The sequence below is a fragment of the Pelodiscus sinensis genome, chromosome 1, assembly GCF_049634645.1.
Source record: "Pelodiscus sinensis isolate JC-2024 chromosome 1, ASM4963464v1, whole genome shotgun sequence".
NCBI classification, from domain to species: domain Eukaryota; kingdom Metazoa; phylum Chordata; order Testudines; family Trionychidae; genus Pelodiscus; species Pelodiscus sinensis.
The window spans coordinates 103,770,105-103,794,692 of NC_134711.1; the positions used below are offsets into that span (position 1 = coordinate 103,770,105).

The following is a 24,588-nucleotide window of genomic DNA, read 5'->3' on the forward strand; positions in this document are numbered from 1 at the left end:
GAATCACAAAAAATTCAGATTAGTTACGGAAAGAGTAATGGAAGCTTTACGAGTTTCTGATTCAAATTTACTGTGTAAGAGAATGTTTGAAGTTGAAACCCTACAAATTTAAAACTGTTTTTTTTATTTCCCTTTTGCAAGCACATTATTAAAAAATTCTATTCCATATATTTAATTTCTTAAACGTTCCTATACATGGCATCTATGCAAAATGACTTTGTGTAGTCAACAACTGGCCTTACCTAGTTGTATTTAGAAGGAGTTTTGTTTCCAGATATGCTAGAGTTATACTGAATATATTTTTGTTGCATTTTGCGAACACCAAAGATCCTGTGTTGTTGGTTTAGCATAGTGGTTTGCAAAATTTTCAATTTAAGAATTAAATATGAGGAGCTATTTGTCCATGAGATGGGACTGACCTCTTTCACTAATTCCATGTAAGAAAGAGGAACAGTCTATCTGAGATAAAATGAATAATGATAAAAATTCAGAAAGCCAAATCTTGCCATTCTGATACAAACTTTTACTTAGCCCTTGCATCGGCAAATCCCTTTCTGGCTTTATTTAGAGTTATCCCCAGTAAAGATGAGAACAACTTACTAAGGACTTTAGGATTTAACCTATCATGTTTTATTTTCTTTTGGATCATTTCCCTTTTGATTCAGCATGGGCAGAACTGTCTATCAATTAGTAGATATTCACAATGGGAGGATTCAATAGATGTTTTTGCATATGCTGAGCCCTAAGGGTAGCAAATTAAGCTAACAAGAAAGAAAAATGCTAACACTACCTTTGCCTATATCTTTTAAATAGTCTTCCAATAACCCTTCTATGGGGAAAGTATTACCTTTTATCTCAACCCTCAATAACTGATCAGAACAGTTTCCATCGAGCAAAACATATAGGTATAGAAAAAGTATGCCCAATTGTTGGCAATCCAATTAATGATTTATTATAAATTATTATTATTACTACTGGTATTTATTTGTGTGACATACCAGTAGTAATAATAATACTTTATAATAAATCATTGATTGGATTGCCAACAATTGAGCATACTTGGACAATTTGAGGCCCCAAATGAGCTCAGGCCCCAGTTGTGTGAGGAATTGTATATACACATAATAATGACAAGTTCTTGCCCTGAAGAGTTTACAATCAAATTAGACAAGACAGATAAAGGTTGGGCATAACAGAGTCCTCAAAGAACCAGGTGGCAAACTGGTTAGGACACCCACCTTGCAGTCTTCAGCCTCCCAGTGGGAAGGGCCTGCAGTCCATTGCCTAATCCTTGTAGGTGGCTTATCATTATCATCCCAGGGTTTTCAATATCCTTACCCTCTCCTTGCTAGAAGGGGAAGGAGTGGAAACAAGGCTTATGCCCATCCTGCAACAAGTGCAGGTGTTAGGAAAGCCACCAGGATGTGCCATAGGCCCTATGAAAAAACAGTGTCCTGCACTCTGGGATACCCCAGATCTGTTGCCATGATCACTGCCTACCATCCATTTCCCCCAATGAGTCCAAGTCCAATATGAGATAGCAAGGAGGGGGAGGGGGAAGACAACTAAATCTTCAGCACTAGCCAGGCATTCTTCTTCATAGGGAGGCTTCCTCAGCACCCTTGTTCTTGAGCCCTAAGAGTACTTCTATCTACCTCCTCAGCTTCCCCATTCTGAATTGAGTTACTCTATTAAGTTTCCTTTCCAGTTGGAGCATAATCTATAGCCCTGGAGAAGTAGGACTACCAGGGTCCAGTGTTGTCCTTTAACCCCTTCAGGCCCAGTGTGGAGTTTGTATGATCCCTCACAGTGGGTAAAATAAGCCTTGTTATCACCGTTTAACAGATAAGGAACTGAGGCACAGAGATGGTGAGGTACTTATCCAAGATGACAAAGAAAGTCGGTGGCAAACCTGGAAAACGAGCCCAGAACTTGTTTCCTGGTCCAGTGTTTTAACCAGAGATGATCCTTCCTTCTCCACTGTGACCAGCTTGAAAGCATGGTATAAATATGCCTCTTGAAATTGTAATTATCATGTCCTTCTTTGGAAAACAAACACCGCTTTTACTGTTTCATGGAATTAAATTTAGGTAAATACTGTTGTCTTGCTTATCAACCTGGAACTTAATATCAGATAACGTGAATGAATAAATTTCTTTTCTGTTTCCAAGTAGTCTGCAAGCTGTTTACAATTCCCTATTTAATTTGTTGCTGAATTCTTCCAGTGAGCAATTCTTAATCTGTAGATTGCATACAAGCAGTTTGCAAATGAATGAAATTGGATATTTACTGGTTAATTTTGATTGGATGAGTCCGATTATGTTTCTTCCATCACTGATGAGCAAGGTAAATGGGTGAATATTTTCATTTCTATTTAAAATTACCTTGCTTTTGGTTGAATAGAAGCACCCTAGTATATGAGAAACAAAGTGGCAACTGGTTTGGAGACGCTGTGAAGAGAGAAGCAATCTCAGAAGTGTCTTGGGTCAGTGCCAGAGAAGGCTTTGGAAATGAACACCATTACTTTCCATTAGACCTGAATCAGTGGGGAGCAGAAAGGAAAAAGGAGCTAGGGTAAAGTACTGTAAAATTAAGGAAAGGAAAATGTGGAGACAGGTGAAGACAGAGGGCAGGAAAAGCATAAGGGCATAGAAAGAGCTGGTGTGTTGGGCAGGAGATGAGTGAGAAAGGGCAATGAGAAAGGGATAGCTACAGGTTAGAGACAGTGGAGGAGATACAAGGTAACACAAGTTTAGGAGATGTAAGCTCGTGTTTAAAAGCCACCCAAGTAGACCTACATTTATACTTGTGGCTCTCATGACTGGATGCAGTGGACCACACCATGAACACAGTCTGTAAAGCACGTTGGGTTCCTTCTGCAGGCAAGGAGCTGCTGGATAACTGTAAGTTTCCTCTGGTGGAGGAAGTGACCAAATATGATGATTAGGAAGTTGATTAGGAAGGCAAGGGACAGTTTCAAAGAGATGTCTGTACTCAACATGTTCTTTAAAGCTGGCTAAAGTGTTCTTCAATGAGAGATTTTTGGCAAAAGGACATTTTTTTAAATATCCCCCCAATTATGAAGGGTTTTATTCCCCACAAAATTAAACTTGACTTTTTCTTATCCAAATCATTGTCCATTTCCATATTTTTGGATGTTGTGGTGTCGGCAGACAGACAGCATACCAATCTGATTATCCAACCTTGGTAAAGTGATCCTGCGCTGAGTTGGGTTAATAAAATTATTTCACCTATGAAAACTTATGCTCAAATTCTGTCTTAAACAATAAGTGACCTGGGCGATGGTTTTATTCTCCTCACTAGTGGACTTTTCTCATATCAGAAAACCATCATATATTCTGGCACATTTTTCATGATTATTTGACTCTGCTCACCATTAAAGAGAACTAGAATACTTATGAGGTCAGAAGATTGAAGTGGCTGAGGCTGGTGGCTGTTCAGGATTTAAGGAGATTACATAGTTGTGCTAGGGAAGCTTGCACAATATCTACCTGAACTTTGCTTGGTTTGAGCCCTCTAGATTGATTCAAATTGGACACAAAGCATACTTTTTTAACAGGGAGGATAATTAATGATTGAAACAATTTAATAAATTGTGGTGGATTCTCCATCTTTGGAGATCTTAAAATCAAGAATGGATTTTTGTAGAAGATATGCTCTAGTTCAAACAGCTAAGCATGCAGCCTGTATTATTTAGGAGATCAGATGAGGTGATCACAATGGTCCCTTATGGTTTAAATATATGAACCCAATCTTACACTTGGCTGATCTCTAAATTCACCATCCTATCCTACTGTTTCTACTTCTCTGAAATAGAGTTAGGGTCATTTAAGTACTACATCAAATCCATGCAAACCCTTAAAAGTGGGTAAATGTTCAGTTAAGTGATCCACCTTTTACCATGCTATAAATCCACACATCATTCAACCCTTTCTGGATTTACAGACTCTGCCCCTCACAAAATAACTTCAGCCTCTAATATTGCATATCACATACACACACCAAATACTTCCCAAACATTCCACTGTATCTTTAAGCTCCTTTAATAGGAACTTTTATTCTAGAATTTGTTCAAAAGAGAACAACATCAATGTGTCTTTAATGTCTGGTAAAAAGAAGTGGGCTCAGATGAACTGGAACATAAAGTTTGCTGTGTATCCAGTTTACTGCATTAAAACTGATATTTCTGATCAACCATGATTAGAATGTCGGGATCCTGATGCCTACAGACGTTCCTCCTGTGAAAAGACTTTAGGTTATTTTGCCTTGATTATATATTTGTACCATTACTAACATCAAATCAGTTTGCAATAAAGAACATTGTTTTTAAGAATGGTATTTACAGCAAACATTTTACATCCAGCCATGAACACTCTTAAGTATACTCCTTCATAAGACAGTATAAGAGAAGAGAAATACAAATAATCAACATGAAGATAGTACATGGGCTTGCCATTGGGCTGTTATAGCTATGATTGTAAGAACACAGAAGGGCATATTCTGAAAGAGAATGTGAGCTAATATAAACCAGAAGCATAATACAGGTAGTCCCCAAGTTAAGCAGATCCGACTTATGTCGGATCCGCAGTTACGAACGGGGATTTTCTCGCATGGGAGGACTCGAGCGGCGGGACGCCTGGTCCTGCCGCCAGCCTCCTCCGGGGCGAGAAAAGCTGTTCCCCATCTCCCTGGTCTGCTGCGGGAGCCAGCAGACCAGGGAGACGGGGAGCAAAGCGGCGGAGGACCCGGGGCCGGACCCGCGGCGCTTCCAGCTGATCTAGTGCCCCCCTCAGCAGACCAGGGAGATGTGGAGCAAAGCCCGGGGCCTGTGGTAGAGCAGATGGGGCGCTGCCGGTTGGTCCTGCAGCACCGCTCCTTGGCGCTACTGGACCAACCCTGCAGCACCCCAGCTGCTCAGCCCCAGGAGTCCTGATTCAGCTGCTGCTGATCAGTTTCAGCAGTGGCTGAATCAGGACGCCTGGGGCATAGCAGCTGGGGTGCTGCTGGGTTGGTCCAGTAGCGCCGAGGAGCTGCCGTGCTACTGGACCAACCCAGCAGCACCCGAGCTGCTCTACCCCAGGCGTCCCCAAGTTAGCCGCTGCTGAAACTGACCAGCGGCTGACTACAGGAAGCCCGAGGCAGAATTGCTCTGCCCCAGGCTTCCTGGAATCAGCTGCTGATCAGTTTCAGCAGCAGCTGACTTGGGGACGCCTGGGGTTCTGAAGTTGAATCTGTATGTAAGTCAGAACTGGTGTCCAGATTCAGCAGCTGAATCTGGACGCCAGTTCCGACTTACATACAGATTCAACTTCAGAACAAACCTACAGTCCCTATCTTGTACGTAACCCGGGGATAGCCTGTACAAGAATATATGACTCTGTCAATCTCTTAAGTGAAGTTGGGACTTTATATCATACCTGTACCTCACATAATATACTTTACAACTGGCTCTTTTAAAATAAATATGTTTATTCATGTTGACTATTTCATCCTCACACTCAATCAGCAGTTTTTGAAAATAAATGGCACTCTCAGATTCATTTATTTTATTCAGCATTTACCTGTTTCTCAAATAAAATATGGACAAATTAAGGTTTTGAGTCTACAGAGGCTCTGAAGTACAGTCCTCAATCAATTTGCTAATTTGGTGGTGTCCTAATCCATTACTTTACTATCCCTTTTTTAGGCTCTGTCTATACCCTATCAGCTTATGTGCATGCAGGCTCAATTGTTATAAATAGCAATGTATTAAGTACAAACAATGTGCACAGAACTGTACACAAAGGCCTATGGGAAAAGGTAATTCTTGTGCTGATGAGCTTGCAGACTAAACCTCCAGTCCTGCTCCCATTGAATTCATAGCCAAAACTTTCACTGGCGTCAGTGGTACAAGTCTAGTCACTAAATGGCCATTCAGCAATTTGTGATGGACTCCCTTACTTCTCTCCATCTTATGCCCTGACCAGCCTTAGCATGTGTCTGCCTCCCCGAAGGAGTCAGACTTCAAAAGAGATTTGAATAAAGGTGGATGTGTGAGATAGAGAGATAGGGAAAACGTTTAAGGGAAAATATGGAAGAAGGCAGAGAAACCACAAAAAGGGAAGGAAATTGAGGGAGTGCCAGTGAAGCTGAATTCCTGGGAGGAATGAAGGGCCAAGAATCAGTATGATGAGAAAGCAGAGCAGAGATTTAAGTAAGGCTTCTGTGAAAAGAACTGAATTCGATTCTGCATACTGGAAGGAAGCCAAGAAGGGATTCAGAGAAGGAGATATAATTTGTGGCATTTGAGAAAGACTATTTTAATTGCCCGTTTCTGAATAGACTAGAGGATAGTTAGACAGCCTGGGATCTCCCTATATTTAAACAAACTTTCAGGATGACAAGCGCTTGAATGGCAAATGTTCTTCCCCTTCATAGGGAATAACAGCAATCCAGGCAACTCCTCTGCTCATACCAGGGCTTTCAAACAAAAATTCTTGTAGTCTGTGAGTAAAAGAAAAGCATTGCCTTCCTGAGCCTGGTCTCATCCCTACCCAGTTCCCAGTTCTTATTTCCTATGATTTTTATACTCAGCACCTGAGCCCTGCTAGCCCAGCTGGATGTGCTCTATGCCCCTTAACTATGCCCTGTCTGTTTCTACACTACTGTAGAACTAACATGGAAATAGTAAGTTGGGTTGAGACACATCCCACCCACACAGACAGGACATTAGAAGAACTTTGTGAGGCCCAGAGGGGCTGCAAAGGAAAACCCTTCCCTGTCACTGGTGGGATTTCAGTAGGCCAGGGAGGTCATCAAAGCATAAGCAAGTGTGTCAGCTGTGGAGGCAGAAGGAAAGCTCTGCTGGAATGTGTTACTGCCTACAGCCACAGATGAAAAGCTTCAGTGGAACACAGAGAAGTGTACTTCCTGCACTTCCCCCACCGTTGGCTCTTCTCCACTGATTGGTAAGCCGTGCAAGATACTACCTGAAGGGTGAGAGCTTTAAGATGACACCTTTTTCTCCTCATCAAGTAACACTTCCGTGCATAATAATGGAAATTCTTCTAGCTGCCTATTAGGAACATCTTGAGAGTAATAATGGTCTTTGCCCTGCAAATACATCCTTTCCCTCTCACTGCCATCCTATTAAACGGGCAAGCCACTCGACCGCCTAGACTTGACATCTCTGCGTATCAAGTAGTCGGGAAGTAAATGTGCTATATTAGAGTCACATCAGGAGTCCTCATCTGCCAATTAAAAAAACCATAGCAAACGATCCTTATCTAATATCCATTACCTTGCTTGCTGGAAACACTTCTTTGTATTCTGAATTCTCCAGCTTGCCAAAATAAAAAAGGAATTTAATTTAAAAATGAGGCATCATTTTTTTTTCCTCGAGTGCAGAAGCAGAATGATACATGGAAAAAACAGGGAGGACACTAGTGGGGAAACTTGTTTTTATCATTTATATTTGGGTTTCATTCAGGAACACGTAGTAGGGGGAGGGAGGGCACACAGGGGCACAGAACTCCCATTGCCCTGGAGCAACAACAGGGAGATTCGGTCCCTCCAGGTTACCAAGGGATGCCACAGCATTGCCAGCAATCCTACTGTTGCCAAAGTTTCAGACACATAGACTGAACACACAGGCACCTGGCCTTCAGGACCTAGCCTGAGATCAGTCTGAGTTGTGCTTGATCTGAAGGAAAGCTATGTCCCCTGTTAAGGTTTGTCAAGGTGACGATGGTAGGACTGCAGGATTACACTAACACAAACAAGGAACCTTTTAGTTTCCTAGTGCAGCATCCATCCGGGGGAGTTACTGTGCAGCACTATGGTGCACAGTGCTAATCACCTCCCCATAATCCAAACTGTGTGTCTGTGTAGCTAAACCGAGAGGTAGCAAATCCCAATTCAGATCCTTACTTCCCCTCAGATGGAAGGAGGATTGGAACTCCCAGAGCCCAGGGGAGTACTTTAACCCTGGGATAAAGTGATGAGGGAACTCCTCCTGTCCAACAGAGCATGGGTGCCTGACACCAAGAAAGGCTTGTCAGCTGACAATTCCAAGCAGAGGAAGGCACTGTCCTGCATCCCAGATGTGGGCATCTAACTCCAAGGGAGAAGCTTGGTGGGTCCCATTGGCTATGTAAGGCAGGCTTTGCAAATCCCAGTGTTTTTTGAAGTGCTTAAAATTTAGGTATGAAATTCAGGATCAGTTTCTTTGTAAATCTAGCCCTGTAGTTCTTCTGGTTGTTCTGAGAATCTGTGAAGGGAAGCTGTTTGGCACCACTGATTTGTATGCAAATGCCTAGAAGGCATTTCCATTTCAGCAGCTGTACCGTGGTAGCTGTATTGGTATGTGAATTATGAGCTAAGTGTTGTTATTACTGTGCTACCTTCAAGTGGCAGCTTTTTGAAAACGGCCCGAGTGTTTTAATTGAGTGGAAGTGCCAGCATGGCACTATTTTATGGGCACTAATCCAAAAAGCTGACAAAGCCAGATTGTTTATGCCCATAACCAAAGTGATGACCCTGTTCAATGGCAGAACAGTATTATCATCACTGACACACAACTGGGATTATGACTGGGGCTTGTCTGAGGTAAGAATTGCTTCACAGAACCAGGCAAACCAGCATAAGAGCTACACCGAGGGGAAAAAGCAAGAAGCCATTTTGTGATGCAAGTACTCTGAAATAATGTCCATACTTTGGCAAGTTATGTAAGAAAGAAAACTGGCAAAATAAATGGAATGAGTTCAGAAGCAAGCAAGGAGAAGAGCACGTCCCACCCAAACACTAACTGAAAAGGGAGGTTTATAAGGGAACCCCCTGATCTAAGTGGCACGTCTTTGGAAGTTGAAATAATGTTTTCATGATGTTTGAAACATCTGTGCAATCAGGACAATAAATCAGTCTCCTTCCTGACCACCACCTCTTTTTTTCTTTTAACTTACCATGCGTTGCTCAAACACTGGTTTGTTACAGTTTGGCTTCACAGCAGTGCTGTACTTTGCAGGCTTGTTTGTTATTGTAGGGTTGCTCCTGAGGATTGACCTCCTGCCTTTGACTTGTGGAGGAGAAACAACTGTTAAAAGAAAAACAGACAGATCATATTATCAAAGCAAATGCTGACTAACCCACCAGCGAACATGAACAAACTCCCCCTCGCCTGCCAACAAGCCATAGGAGATGAACATCAATGCCAGAGTTGTAGGACTGTGCAATCAGGAATCTTTTTTTCTCCTCCTCTTGGAGTTTTAAAACAACTTCCTTCTCCCTTCTTCCTGTTTAGTATTAGTTCAAAAGCAGAAGCCATGCTGTTTAATACCACTTCCCTCCATTAGCCATGGGGACTATGAAAGTACTCTTTTAAAGGGGAAAATATTTTGAAAAATAACAGAGGAAAATTTCTTCAGAAAGGGCTGTTTCTCTTTTCTGTTCAACCATCCTCCTCCTGGGATGAGACCACTCTTTCCTTTGTGAACAAAGACAGCACCAGCTCCAGGAACTCTTGTCACCATGGAAGAGCCATTAAGGTGAACATGTTGCCAACATAAATGATCACATTCAGTGGTCACTCCATTCCCATGTGAACAGCCTGTAACAATCAGGAACAGCTTCCAGGGTCAGATCCTGAATGGGTGTAGGTGAACACCGCTCTATTGGCTTCAAGGCATTGATTGATGTCAGCGGAGCTATGCTGATTTACACCAGTCAAGAGTCTGGCCACTCAAATGGGAGTACAGTCCAGATGGGAGTAAATAGACCAGGGAGGAGGTGGAAGAAAGCGTGGTCTCTAAAGGCGCAGGGGCAGAATCAATGCACAGAATGTGGGCTCATGAGGCCATAGGGATAAGGCAAGGCAGCATGAAGAGCAAGCTCCTTCTGAGCTGGGGAATCTAGAATCCACAAAGCTCCATTAGCCGAACAATGAGAGGCCCTGCGAGTGTTCTGGCGTGTGCCCCCTGCTGCCCCTATTGTTAGAACACAACTGGATTGCCTGGAGATCTGTGTTTGCAGGAAGGAAGGAAAGTTAAAGAAAAGGGAAAATAAATGAAAAGGCAATGGGGATCCTCACAGATCCAGCGGAGAAACCACACTTTAGAGGCCAACAAGTATTTGTCCATGATGGACACAATGGGGATAGTGATAGCTAGGAGTATAGTGAGTGCTGCTTCTCCGGCTCAGACTCAAACCAAGGGCCAACTCTGTAAACTGGAGTATGTGTTCTCAAACTGGGGTTCACCAACAGGTGCCAGGGAGTGTGGCATGTGATCTGCTCTTCTCATATTGCTAAATGAGAGCTGGCTCCCAACTAGATCCCAGCTATTCAAAAAGGAGGGGGCAGGAGAGGTATCTCCCTGTGGAAAATGTTGTGGGCCACTAACTTAGAGACCCCCTTGGTCATATTCAGGGTAAACAGAATTGATTCCAGGCTGGATTTATCAGCTTTGGAGTATTCAGGAACAGCAGACTTACTATGTATCTCAATAGCTTCCCCTCCACAACCAGGAAGGCTCCCAGGCTGGGGTGTGTGTTTGTGTCCTACAATGGTGGTGGGGGGGAAGGGTATCTAATAATAGAAGAAAGTATTCTAAACACAAATTCCAGCCACATTAGTTTACTGACCCATTGCTGACTGCTGTGGTCAGTAATTAATCCTCCTGAACAGCTTAAGATGTGTCTACACTGCACATGCTCAATATATTGAGCTATGTCAATTACGTATCTTATTTAGAAATAGCTTATTTCAAAATAAGTGTCTACACAGCAGTTATTTCGAAATAGAGCACTCTTCCTCCGACTTCCCGTATTCCTCATACAATGAGGGTCACAGGAGTCAGAGTAAGAAGTTCAGGCTGACAGTATTTTGACACTATTTTGAAATAACTGCCTGCTGTGTAGGTGCGGACTAAGTTATTCGAGAATAGCGCTAGTTATTTAGAAATAGTGTTGCAGTGTAGATAAACCCTAATTAGTTAAGAAAGTAGTTCACAAGACTGAGTCATTACAGAAAGTATGATGGAGATTTAGGAAAAGTGGTACATTAAGGTGCAGCTGAGACATAGCATTGTTGGCGTTTGAAGGGAGATGAGTTGAGCTACTTTGGGCTATATTATGGGACTCGTACTCAATGCATGATTATAGCTTCTAAGTCTTGGAACTAGTTAATTTTTGAGTGACTTATAAATCATACTTTATAAAAACAATCTGGTATTTCTAAAGCCACATGTGTGCTCCTGTGGACAGAATGCTGAGCTGGAAGCTAGGGGAGCAGAGTTCAATTTCCAGCTCTGTCACTAACTTTCGATGTTACATTAGACAAGTCTCTGCACCTCTCTGTGCTTTTCTATCCCACCCCACACTGGCCATTTTGTTTGTTTAGATTATAAGCTTTTCAAGGGAATTGCTTACTACATGTATGTGCAATGCCTAGCACCATGGGGCTCTGTTCTTGGCTGTGTCCTCTAGGTGCTGCTGTAACTGCACATCATAATTATCACCATCGTGCTGAGTTACACATAATATATTGCAAGGCCAGTATTACTTGCTGAGGTTGTAGCAGCCAGTCTCCCAGCTTGCATTCCTAAGCCTCTGGTCCCTCACCATTTCCAGTCCCCCCTGAAACCTAAATCCCTGTCTCCAGTTCCACTCCTCATACCACAGGAGATTACTTGGTGCAAGATATAATCTCAAACAAAAAAGCAAATGAAAACAGTCATTTGAATAAAGTCGTTATACTGAAATGCAAAGTGCCAGACTAGGTTCCCCTGCCAACCCTTTGGAGAAAGGGTACTGGCAGGGCAGCAAATGGGAAGACTGCCTGAACCTGTATGTGAGAAGTGTCTTTCTAACCTGACCTAGCCGGAGTGTTGAGTCTTGAAGTGGCAGCAGCTGCCCATTGAGTGTGAGGGGGGGCAGCAGACCAGAAGAGAGATGGAGTGATGGCATGCAACTGTGGGAAGAGGTGTTGACCTGGTGAGCAATCCCCCAGCGTGACCTGGAGGAGGTACCATCCCAGCGGTGAATGGACCACCCCCGTCACATAGGCCCAGTGTGGATTGTCTCCTCATGATAATGATATAGCCCAAAGTAAGCAGAAATTCTCCATGGGGAACATGAACATATGAAACTTATCCAGGAGAGAAGAAGTGTGAGATTGTGTGGTTCACCCAGGCCAGCACGGGGTTTGATAAAAGTCTGCCTTATCATCATTTCTGTGTGGCTATTCAGCTTTGGTCCAGAGCTCTGACCCCAAAAGCTCACAAACCTCACCCCGGCTTTGTCCAACCTAGCTACTTCTTGTGGGATGACCTTCATGTTCTTCCAGGCCTGAATTAACCCCCCAAATCATCCTGCTGCACGCACTAGTATCCTCACAGAGAAAGTGTGGTGTTCACTGTCTTTACAGAGGCAGTTAAATATTGCAACCTGTTAGCTTTCTAGGAGCCCACACTTCACTGACCTTACACAGAACTGTTGATTTAGCATGAACACAATATACATTTATAAGTATCCACACAGTAAGTGGTATAAAGTAAAAGAGATAAAGGAAGAGATGGTAACAAGCAAGTAAAAGTGAAAACGTGCATATAAACAATTAAAACTGAATCTAGCAGGATGCAATCTTTGTTCATGATGGTTTATCTCACCCACAGTCTCCTGTCCAGCTTTTCACCAACCAGTCTTGCCCACTCTCATCCCAGAGGCCAAATGGCTTGGTTTCTTGTCTCCTAAGGGGAAGGAAAAAGATGGAATCTCGCTTAGTTTCTTATGTCCCTAAAGGAACATCTCTGTTTTACAAGCTGGGAAGGCCTCTTGTGGATTCAGTCTCCTGTGTCTCTCTGATGTGCAGGAGCCATGTTAATTCTGTCTCTCAAGAGGAGGATCACTTTTACCAGTTTACCCTCAATGGTTTTGTTTACTACTAATATATACATTTAGGAAAAACCACATTTCCTTGTATATGACAGACCTATGTATCACCTTTTCCTAGGCGAGGCTGCCTGGTCTTAAATATGTTCTGGTCACATTATACAGAGGGAAATCATGACTCCACATAAAATGTTCTCACTTGCATTTTACAGTGGTGTTATTAACCAGTGTGCTACATCAGAAAGCACATTGTGTACAGCTACGATTGCAGTAGTGTAATGATTGCAGAAGGGGGCTTAGGGCCACAAGAGGTAAAATATCTTTCCATAAGGGGCAGGAGTTGGACACCCTGAGGGCTGAATTCACAGTAGACTTGAGTTATTTTCATAATTTCTGGCACGTTGGTAGATGATTAACTGAGTGCAGAAAAAATGTCAGCGTATAGTTGTGCATCACTGCACATTTCTTTAGGACTTATACATACAAATGAAACAATGTAGATTTAAAGATTTAGGATTTACTATATATCTAAAATGACAGTTTGTGAATGTAATTTAATTTATTCACATAAAAAGAAGATCAATGTTAATCCCCCACGCGGGGCTGTTCTGAATCCACACCATATGTATGCACACTTTCGTGCTTATTAAAACAAACCCAGTATTACCATTTTGCTCTGCAGACTATTTGGCCTAACCCCATTCTCTTTAAAGACCTGCTAGTGGTGGATTCAAGACACTTTTACTATGCACCAAATCCATAAAAGGGAAACCTGGGAAGTCAATTTAATAATCCCTTGCCCTTTAATTCCAGGATGGGACAGAATTTCTCACAACTAACTGCCTCTCTTTAATCTATCTCACTTTGGAAATATCACCATATCATTTACTGAGGTCAAATGCACACCCCTATCAATCAGTATATGGTATTCTAGACTGCTATTCACTTCCACAGTTTCTGCATGTGTGAAAGAAAATGTATAATATTTATCTACCCTAGTAAAGCATGCTATTGTCCTTGGTAGTGCAATGGAAGAAATACCCCAAGATCTAGACGAGATTAGGGTTTTCATAAAGGCTGGCTGGAGGAGACTTTTTCCAGACAAGATAGAGAGAATGTTGATAGACTGTGGGAAGCAGGTGGATGAAATGAAAAGAATTTACACTGATATCCCTAATTAAAGGTGTATGGCCACATTTGTTACCTGGGTGCCCAATTTCAGTGTGTTACTGGTTCCTGGGCTCTTCCTGGATGCCCAGTTAGGGAATGTTTTTCCATCTAAAAATGGCGAACAGAAGGCAAACTTTTTTTCCACTCTGGTTTAGAGACCTTGCCACAATTATCCTTTTCTTTTTTGCCTTGAAATTACATTTACATAGTGCTTCCTTGAAGTGCCTAACATTGAAACCAAAGATAAGGCAGATTATATAGCTTGATTACCAAGCAATTTCACATCAGGAGTACACTGATGCATAAATGTTGTGGGATCTGCACTGACTGGGATCAGAAGGTTTCAAAGGTCTAAAAGCTAGCACCATAAAAGGGCAGTCCAGAAGTAAGGGTTGCATGGTGTGGGAGTTACCATACCTCCATGTTTTCCTGGCCGCCTCCATCCAGCAGCCAAAGACTTTCCTGCAACTGGGGTTCATTGCCAGAGGTGGGTCAGTCCCACTTCTGGGAGTGGCCCCTACGGAGGAAGAGGAAGTCTCATCCCTTTCCAGTCTGAGCCAGGACTAGTAACCAGAGACTGTCCAACAGTAGAATCCCCTGGCTGGGGCAACTGCAGTCCTGCCCCTCCTCTACAATACTCAGTTTTTATGGCAGAGATCAGATTTCATGTGTTTTTCACAACGGTGAGTTTGGTAGGGCCCCACTCATTACAAATTAGTGGGACTTTCAGTAAGATCTCCTCCACCAGGGATTCTCTGCTTTGGAAATTTACTTTTAAGGGGGAGTTGCAGTTAGTTATGGGAGTGACATTATCTGCCTGTGTTTATTTTAAAATGGAGAGAAAAGTTGATTTTGGTGCTTTTGCTTTTGATTCAGTTTTGGGATTGTTGTTTTCTTGTCAAGTGACATGATGTCAGGGAGCAACTGCTGGGGTTGGGCATTTCTGTATCTCTGTGAAGGGGGGTAGAATAAAAGTAAATAAAACACAGGGCTCTATCTCTCAGTATATACATATGTGGTAGGACCATAAGGGTGTGTCTAGACTACAGGGTTTTTTCGAAAAAAGTGGCTTTTCTTTGAAAAAACTTCCCCTGCATTTAGACTGGTGCAGTGTTCTTTCAAAAGTAAATCGAAAGAACGTGGCAGTTTTTTCGACCGCGAAAAACCTTCTTTTATGAGAAGAATGCCTTTTTTCGAAAGTGCTCTTTCAAAAAAAGGTGCTATGTAATGCAAACTGTGCTTTTTCAAAAGAGAGCATCCAGACTGCCTGGGTGCTTTCTTTCAAAAAAGCGGCTCTCTTTTTCAAAATACTGGTTGTAGTCTAGACGCTCTTTTTCAAAAGAAGCTTTTTTGAAAGTATCTTTCGAAAAAGCCTCTTTTGAAAGAGGCTTGCAGTCTAGACGTAGTTTTATTGTCAGCAGTTCTCCCCTAAAAATCTCACATTTACAGGCACTAAAGTCTTCAGAGTCCTTTAGTTTACCTGTAGAACCATGGAAATGGCAGTTTTCAATCTAAGCTTTAATCTGCTTGAGGAAAACATTATACTAATATGGGAGATAGTCCTGAAAAGGCTGATGCGCGTGACTAATCTTTACCCGTATAAAGGAATCACACTGAGGAAAATGGATCTACTTTTAGGGGTAAAATTATGCACGTGTATTAGTCTTTGAAAGATGAGTTCCTTAATTTTCTAAAGTTTAACTAGTTGTAGCCACATGACCATGAGCAGTAACAACAGATCTTTTGGCTCAGCACCAGCTTCTCCGTGTCTGATACTGACCAACAGCTACTGGCACCACCTGATCAGCACACTTCACAATAATCCTGAATGAACAGGAATCCTGGCAAGTAGATGCAGGCTTTGGAGAAACATCAGTGCGTCAGTAAAATGTTGCTACTGATACACAAGTCATAACTGTTTATGATAGTGAAACGGAGCAATATATATTATGAACAGGAAAGTACAAACATCGAATACCATGTGAATGAGCAAACTATTGAACAGTGGAACTAGGCTTTGGAGAAGCAGCCCCTGCTGATAAGAACATTACGTCTCTCGAGGTCACAACTTATACATTGCCATTTGGGAGCCAAGTTAAAAGGATCTTTACACACTCTTGTGGTTTGTTATTGGGCACATAGTATTGCTATTTTAAGGGGCAATACTACCTGCAGAAGGCCTATTATCACTTTAGTTTCATTGCAGAGGAGGAACACTATCTTTCCTACAGGTATCATACATATATAGTAGCCCAATGTCTGTGACTCTGTAACGCTGTAGTGTTACAGTCTTGCCTCTGGGGGGCACTGTTGCCTCCCACTGTGGCGCTCGTCTGACTTCTGTGCTGCTCAGCTGGGCGGCCGCGGGGGAGTAAGTGGCGCAAGCGGCCATTTTGGGTCCGCGCTCCCCATGCAGCACTGTGCTGCACTGGGAGCGTGGACCCCAAATGGCTGCTTGCTCCCCCGTGGTGGCCCTGCTGAGCGGCGCAGAACTCAGCCGAGCGCCACGGCGGGAAGGGAAGGGGGGCAGGGCGGTGACGTACATGGCCAGGGGCCAGGGCCGTGTACATCACCACCCCGCCCTCCTTCCCCTCCGCCATGGTGCTCAGCTGAGTTCTGCACCACTGAGCCGGGCCGCTGCGGGGGAGCCCAAACGGCCTTTTGTGCCACTTGCTCCCATGCGGCGGCCCGGCTGAGCAGCGCAGAAGTCGACTGAGTGCCACGGCAGGAGGGGAAGGGAGACAGGGTGGCAACATATATGGCCCTGCTCCCTTTCCTGTCCCGCCGTGGCACTCGGCTGACTTCTGTGCCGCTCAGCTGGGCCGCCGCACGGGAGCAAGCAGCACAAGAGGATGTCCAAACAGCCACTTGCGCTGCTTGTCCCTGCATGGGGAGTGCGGAGCCCAAACGACTGTTTGGGCTCCGCGATCCCCAGAGTGAGAGGCAGGAGGGGGAGGAGAAGAGAAAGAGAGAGTGAGAGGCAGGAGGGGGAGAAGAGAAAGAGAGACGTAGAGAGAGGCAGGAGGCGGAGGAGAGCTGAGAGAGAGGGGGGAGGCAGGAGGAAGAGGAGAGAGAGAGAGACGGACATGCAGGAGAGACCCGAAAATTCCGTTTTACGACGGGCTATTGGCTAGTTTTATATATGGTTCCAAGCTTGATTCTGATTATATTACATCTGAATGAATGGGTGGGAAAGGGCTTAAAGGAAGGCTGGCAGAAAATTTTCTAATGAAACATTGTTCTTTCCAAAAATGGGGTTTCATCAATATCAAAATGTTTCATGGGAAAAGACTGATTTTGGCTGCATTTTCTATTGAGAAAATTTAATTGAAACATTTTGTTGATCCTGTAACTGAGCTGTGATGATGTATTATGGGATTCATCATGGAGGGGCTGGCGTGTATGATGGGAGTTGTATTCCATCCATGGTGAAGGGTGTATAGAGGAGATTAGAGGTACAAAAGATCCATACCTACATCTGTCATGAGGCACTGTGGTGTCTCAAGCAGACACGCATTCATGCCAACCTGAAATGAAATTAAATATTTCCAAATTACAATTTATTTCTTATTTAATGAAAAGTTTGATATTTTAATTTTGTGTTGTGATTTGAAACTAAAATATCAGTATTGGAGTTTCCTACAGGGTGGAAATTCTATTTTTTGATCATCTCTAAGCTTAAAATGGCCAGCGTTAATTCTCTTTCCTCACCTCTCAGCCAAGGATCCCCTGAGTTTTTGTCCAAGCCCTCAGTGGTGACCATTTGACCTTAATACTGTATTATACTCTAGGCCAAAAAAGAAAGAATTTCATTGCGCTTTCTTTCCTTCTTCTAGAGGCTTGTTTGTTTCCATTAGTTCTGCTGTATTCCAAGGGGACCTCAGAAACATTCAGTGGCCAGAGAGGTTAATTACAGCAATGTCTTTGCAGTATCTTTCTTTGGGATCCTCCGTCGCACTGACCCATTTTAGAATGTTATTGTTGATTGGTTTAAAATATAGTGGTAGTGAAGGGTGAGAGGGTCAGTCAATCTAATAGTGTTACTCACAAAGCAGATAAGCCAGGACTCAGGTGCAATAGACACAAAGGGGATTCTCTACTGACATCTCTCAGTAAATATAAACACTAACTTTCCCTAGGTCTCCAGATAGCAGAGAAAGAACCCCTGCTTGTGCTCCATAATTACCACATAGGATCTGTCTAAATCTTGGACTGGATATAATAACTGGAGAATGGATTGTTGACAACTCTACAGTTTTCTGAGCCTTTTGGTCCTTGAGCTGTCTGCTGAGATTGTTAGCTAGTGTGCCAATTAATGCCAGTTGATGTGACAGCTTTTGTGATGTGGACACCCAGTTACTAGAAAGTGGGCTGAGATCAGTTCACACAGTGTAGATACCAGAAGAGAACAGCTTTGGGAATTAATCTGATTTGGATTTAAGGATGAACCGGGACTCTAGAATGAATAAAAACATGTTTTTCTTATTTCCGATTCCCTGAAATTTCCAATCTCCAAAATGCTCATTTTATTCTTTAAGTCAATCACTTCCCTTCTTCCTCTGCCTTTCAACTTCTCTTGTGTGTCCATGTACGTGTGACCACACACTGCACTAATATGCAAATTCTTAGAGAACATACCTTGAGAAAACCATGAGGTAAGGCCTCTGCTCCTTGGGATTATGGTATATACAAAGGTCGACCTTTCAAACCGAAATTTCTCAGGTGAATGTTGTGAAAATGTTAATGAACCAGAATAGAAATATTTATCAGGACCATGTTGATTTCAAGAAAACTGTGGTAGCCAGACAGGATTCTGATTGGCACCCTGCTTCTCAGGCTCACTGCTTTGGGTCAGACTGCCGGATGGAGTGCCTCAGAGTTGAGATCATAGGGCTTTCAGGCTCCTCAGACAAATTTGGAGAGTCTTCTAGAAGAGTTTGGGATTTGGCAGCCGAACCACTAGCCTTTCTACTAAGAAGAAACCTCATCCCAGTGATGAAAAACATTATGATTTCAGTAGGGCCAGAATTTCACCCCAGACAGGCTCACAGAATGCCATTTAAGTTGCTGACCTTTCAGCCAGGGATGGAAAATACTATATGAGTGCAACAGACCACGGTTTAACATTTAACTGAGGATGGAATGTGGACCCCTATAATCCTATATAATGTACTACCCTCAAACTGTCAAAATGCAAAGAAACTCCCCTAGGTTGGAAGAGACGCTCTAACAATTAAAATACTGCTCTCTGTCAGGGTAAAGCTTGCGTTTAGAGCAGTCCCTGAAATCCCTTCACTGCCAAACAAATAGATATAAAGTTAAAATCCCCAATCTCCCAGTTTCTACTCCTCCACATTCAGACAAGCTTCTCTTCCTAATAACCCACCCTGAGGACATGAGTGATGGAGGACAAATCCATGAAGTTATCCTTTATCAGGCCTTCCAAAAAGGAGGCAACTGCCTCCGGGCCAGGCGATTCAAAGGCCCCCAGCCACCACTGCTTCTACTGCGGCAGCGGCGGTGGCCGGAGCCCCAGGACCTTTTAAATTGCCACCAGAGCACCGCACAACACTCTCCAGTCAGCGCATAGGACTTGAGAACTGGGGAGGGGGGTGGGGAGGTACACGCCATGCTGTGGTCAGCACTGTGGGATGCCTCTCCTGGTTCAGCCCCTTCCAACTTTCAGGAGCGTGAAGCCAGTCCCCACAGTGCCTAGGGACCCACAGTGTCTGTCGGCTCCCTTACCTTTTATAGGCGTAGTCCCATGTCCACCAGGATAAAGAAAGAGGGGGACACATACAAACTGCTTTGTATATCAATACATGGCTAGACATTTTACAGGGATGCAGAACATTTCTTCTCTGGCATGTTTTTAGTGCAAGCTCAAATGTGTGAACAGTTACCAGGATGTGCAGACCCTACTGAGTACAGCTTTCTCCTCTTACATTTAACCTTATAGCTTCCCTGTGGCTAAATGCTTTTTCAATATTAAAATCAACCACTAAGAAGTTTCTCCCTCCTCCCAGCATGTTAAATTCCTTTTTCCAGTTTATGACTCTGTACAGTTATTGTTCAGCAATTTCAGATTGCTGTTTCCTTCTTCTAAGACTATTAGAAATGCAGCTTCACACTTCATGGAAGGCAACACAATCAAATTACATTTTATTTCTACATAAATAACAAAACAATTAAACACACACACAAACTGTTCCTTAAAATGTTATTGTAGCAAGAAAAGCAACTGTGTAAAACTGGTGTCATTGCCAACATATTGGCTCCCTTTATGTATCTCTGAATCACATCTGTTTCCTTTAGTGACAAAATGAAATGCTGTTTTTATTACTGTTAGCACTGCAGAGCCAACACTGGTATGGAAGACTGAGTTGGATGCTATTTTGCTTCACATATCATTAATAAATGTGCCAGCTTGGTTCTGAACATTGAACTTTTGTTACTGGTGATGCAGAAGAAATACATTTCATTGTCCAAGTCCAAGTTCAGTTTGAAGAGTGGCAGTTGTTAAAACTGTTTTGGTTTGTAAACAGAACAATTTTGATATGAAAGCAACTGTGAAAAACAACACAATAATACAATTATATATCCCCCTTTCATTCAAGAATCTCACAGCACTCGACACACATGAAATCATTCAAGCCTTCTAATCTCGGGGGCCATGTCTACAGCACAGATAAGACAGATGCAGCTTCAGTTGATCTTCCAGGGTTCGAATTAGTGGGCCTAGTGAAGACACACTAATTCGAACTGCCAGGGTGCCCCTGTCAATGCCAGTAGTCGTGCTTCTACAAGAATTAAGGGAAGTTGAAGGGAGAGTGTTCTCCCTTCAACTTCCTACAGTGTGGATGGTGCCAAATTTGAGTTAAGATACTTGGACTTAAGCTACACAATTAATTTAGTTGAAGTTGCATATCTTAATTTGAATTTATCCCCTAGTGTATACCAGGCCTGGATAAGATGAGTCTCCAATTATGGATGGAGACCATGCGACACAAATGGTAAAGTTGAAATTTTCAAAAGAATGAAGGGGATTTAGCCACATGTCCTCCAGAAATATTCAGCCAACATGCTTATCCCACAATCCCAACCTGCTTCCCACATCTTCTCCCAGCTCCAAACCCTGCTTTCACCGAGCATCTGGTGTTCCCAGACAACCTCTGCAATGCAGTTACGTATTGTCAATCACGACATTTGCAGCAGAGTGAAAATGTCAGAGAGTGGAAATGCATTAGATTTAAATTCAAACCAAATAATGGTGGAGCTGATTTCATTATTAATTTTCAAAGTTAAGCCAATAAAACTCTCCATCATCTATTCCAGATGAAGCTGCCACGGAATTTCCAGTTTGCCACACCGGTGTGTTGTGAAATCCAGGAACCATGGCCGAGAATAGAATTTAGATCCATCATGCAACAGTGTGGCTAGGTCTTTATGTATTGAAGAATAATCTGTGGGACTAAAGCCTTGTTTAAATTTAGGATTAATCCTGATGAAGCCATTGGGGGTCAGTGACAGTTTAGTTGCACTGGTGCATACCTCAACTGTAGACAAGGAAAGTCACGACACGTATTAGAGGAGGTTACACTCATTTCAATGGGTGCAAATCACAAGTTTCCTTGTCTATGCATTGGTGCAATGACAGCAGTTACAGGCCAGGGATGGCTGAATCCCAAGCAGTGATAGGCCTGATTGTTGGCTGTGTTATGGAAGATCTTGTGTTTTCCAATGTAACTTTGCAGAGCTCAATATCTGACCAGCCTTGATTTGGGAGAACTATTGCACTTGACATTATCTATTCGCCGCCTTCCCCCCCCCCCTCAACCCCCCAACTTCATTGAGATCTTCAGCCTTTCATTTCTGGTAATTCCGAATGTTGAGATTATTTATTTTTTCTACCCCCAGTGGCTGAAAAAGTGCATGCTGAAGAGTTAAAGGCTTTTCACAGCTGGATGCTTCTTAGCTGCTTAGCAGAAACACTAACAACCTTCTGCTAACCAGAAATGCCCACCAGTTTTAAAGATGCCTGTGCTCATTAAAAGCAAGGGACAAGCAGCTCCTTGAAAGCAATGAGCAAAAAGCAGCAGAGTTCTACCATATCTAAAGTATGCCTGGTTCTCCTTTGAAACAATCTGAGCAATTAACCCTATAGGGTGAAATCCTGTTCTTGCATACACAAATTTTCCCCCGGAGTGGAAACGATGTGTTTCAACTTTGTTTTCTTCATATTCTTCTCATGGGGTATGTCTACACTACCCTGCTAGTTTAAACTAGCGGGGGTAATGTAGTCATCCGCAGTTGTAAATGAAGCCCGGGATTTGAATTTCCCGGGCTTCGTTTGCATGAAGCCGGCCGGCACCATTTTTAAATGGCATGGAGTAGCTAGTTCGGATTAGGCTTCCTAATCCGAACTAGCTGTACTCCTCCATTCCACAAGGAGTACAGCTAGTTCAGATTAGAAGCCTAATCCAAACTAGCTACTCTGTGCCGCGTGTAGCCGCGCGGCACGGGGTTCGAACTAGCCAGCATTTAAAAATGGCGCCGGCCGGCTTCATGCAAATGAAGCCCGGGAAATTCAAATCCTAGTTTGAACTAGCGGGGTAGTGTAGACATACCCATGGGAAGCAGTGGGGAGACAGCTGCTATTCAGAAGAGGCCAGAGATTTGAATCCAATACAGGAAACATGAGCTTTTGCGTAACCATTTATACCTGGGCAGAGTGGGAATCCAAATCAACACTGTCCACTCACAGATCCACTGTGCACAGGTGTAAACGGCAACCCAAGAGGCAAGGCAGTGGAGATGTAGGCCATGCTTCTTAAGGGGCCTGGCAGAGGCAAGGAGCTAGCTTCATGAAGTCCCAAATGAAATTGTTTGCCTTGTACATCCACTTCTCACAGGATGCTCTACTTCTAGCTCTGGCCAGCTTAGGGAAGGAGTAGTATTCAGCCCTCCTTGGTCAGAAAGGATACAATAGCCTGCTATGGGACTTCTGAGGGTGATAAAAGACCTTGTGTATACTGGGGATGTGCCCTGATTATACTAGTGGAACTGCATCAGTTTAATCCCTGAGCCTAGGTGAGGCAAAACTGTTCCTTGCACTAATTGAACTCACACATGCTTGAAACAAGTGAAAATGTAACCAGTGCTAATAGGAGCTTGGCCTATTGTGCTAGCCACTGCAGGGGTGCCTGTTGACAGCTGCAAGCAGGACAAGTCCTCAATCTAGACAAGGTCAAAGTGTGGAAAATGAGGGAGGATTTCAAACAACCCCTTCCCACACCTGAATTTATATAAGCCTTTCAGATAACGATATTTACATGTATTAAGTAAATCCTCACAGTTTCATTCAGTGGGAAAGTATTATAGTTCCTTACCTCCCCTTGTCTATTTCCTTGCCCCATCCCTTCATTCCAGATAGGATAGGATAGACCTGCACTTCTCTTCAGCTGTACCTATGCAACCACTGGTCTTCTCTTGACAGCCACTTTCACTTCATGCTTCAGGAGACAGGACCCTGCACCCTCATTCGTCTGTGTCATAGGGAGGAAGGCAAATATTTCAGCAGAGTCTGGATTCCTTTGCTGTCTCATGGAGCAAGGAGCACTGTGTAGGAATGAATAATGATAATAGCCCATGTAGGGTCATTCTGGGGTCACTTGCCTATCCATTGCCCTTTCCTGGCTGCATTATTATTATTTGCATGACAATAGCACCCAGCAGCCACAATCAGGATCAAAGCAGTCTTGCGCTGGGGACACACATATTGAAAGTCAGTCTTTGGCTTAAAGGACTTACCATCTAAACTGAGCCACAGTATCATTTGTTTGCCGTGTTAGTTGTGGCAATACTCAGTACCAAGCAATAAGCCAGCAGCTCTCTGACAACAGCCTTACTTTACCAAGCACGTGACTAGATTGTGCTCCAACACAGCTGTATAAGGGAGTAGTCAGGTTTCCTCACCTCTTATGTGGCCACGTGAGATTTGTACACAGCCTCATCCTCAGGGAGGAGGAACTGTGCCTCACAGACAGTGTTCGGGTGCACAATGTTTCTCAGGATCAGTGCACTACCATATCAAACCTTACTCAAGGCTGTTCCCAAGGCACAATGTAACCCTAAACAAAAATAGAAAGATAAAAGAATTTGGCCAACAAGGTTAATGCTGGCATTTAAATAGGTCTTATGAATGGCGCCAGTGATAATGGGGCTGTGAACAGTAGAAGGGTAGTAAATTATCTACCCACTAAATCACAACCCTCCTGGATTTAGAGAAAGCACTATAATCTTCCTAGAGTTTTCATCCTCATCCTCTACCTGACACCATCATGACCTTTTTCTTGTTCTAATCTATTTGGTTCTATTCCAGTCAGATTTTTATGCCCTACTCATCAACATAGTATCAGAGCATCTTCCAGGAATGCATTAAGCAATGTCACTACACTTCTGTCATATGTTATTTGTTCTCAGATCCTCTTTCCAGAGGGAGAAGTGCGTGCAGTGGAGTGTCTTGTTAGTGTGTGT

The 24,588-nt window shown here is 43.2% G+C and overlaps 1 long non-coding RNA gene across 1 annotated transcript; it reads right to left on the reverse strand.

Moving 5' to 3' along the window:
- Window positions 1-4,089: 4,089 nt before the first annotated feature.
- On the reverse strand, window positions 4,090-23,540 carry LOC112547500 (uncharacterized). The gene is made up of 4 exons (XR_003091238.2): window positions 23,442-23,540; window positions 12,660-12,740; window positions 8,961-9,091; window positions 4,090-4,259 (listed from the first exon to the last, which is right to left on the reverse strand). It is a non-coding gene; the product is annotated as an uncharacterized LOC112547500 (long non-coding RNA).
- Window positions 23,541-24,588: the final 1,048 nt, after the last annotated feature.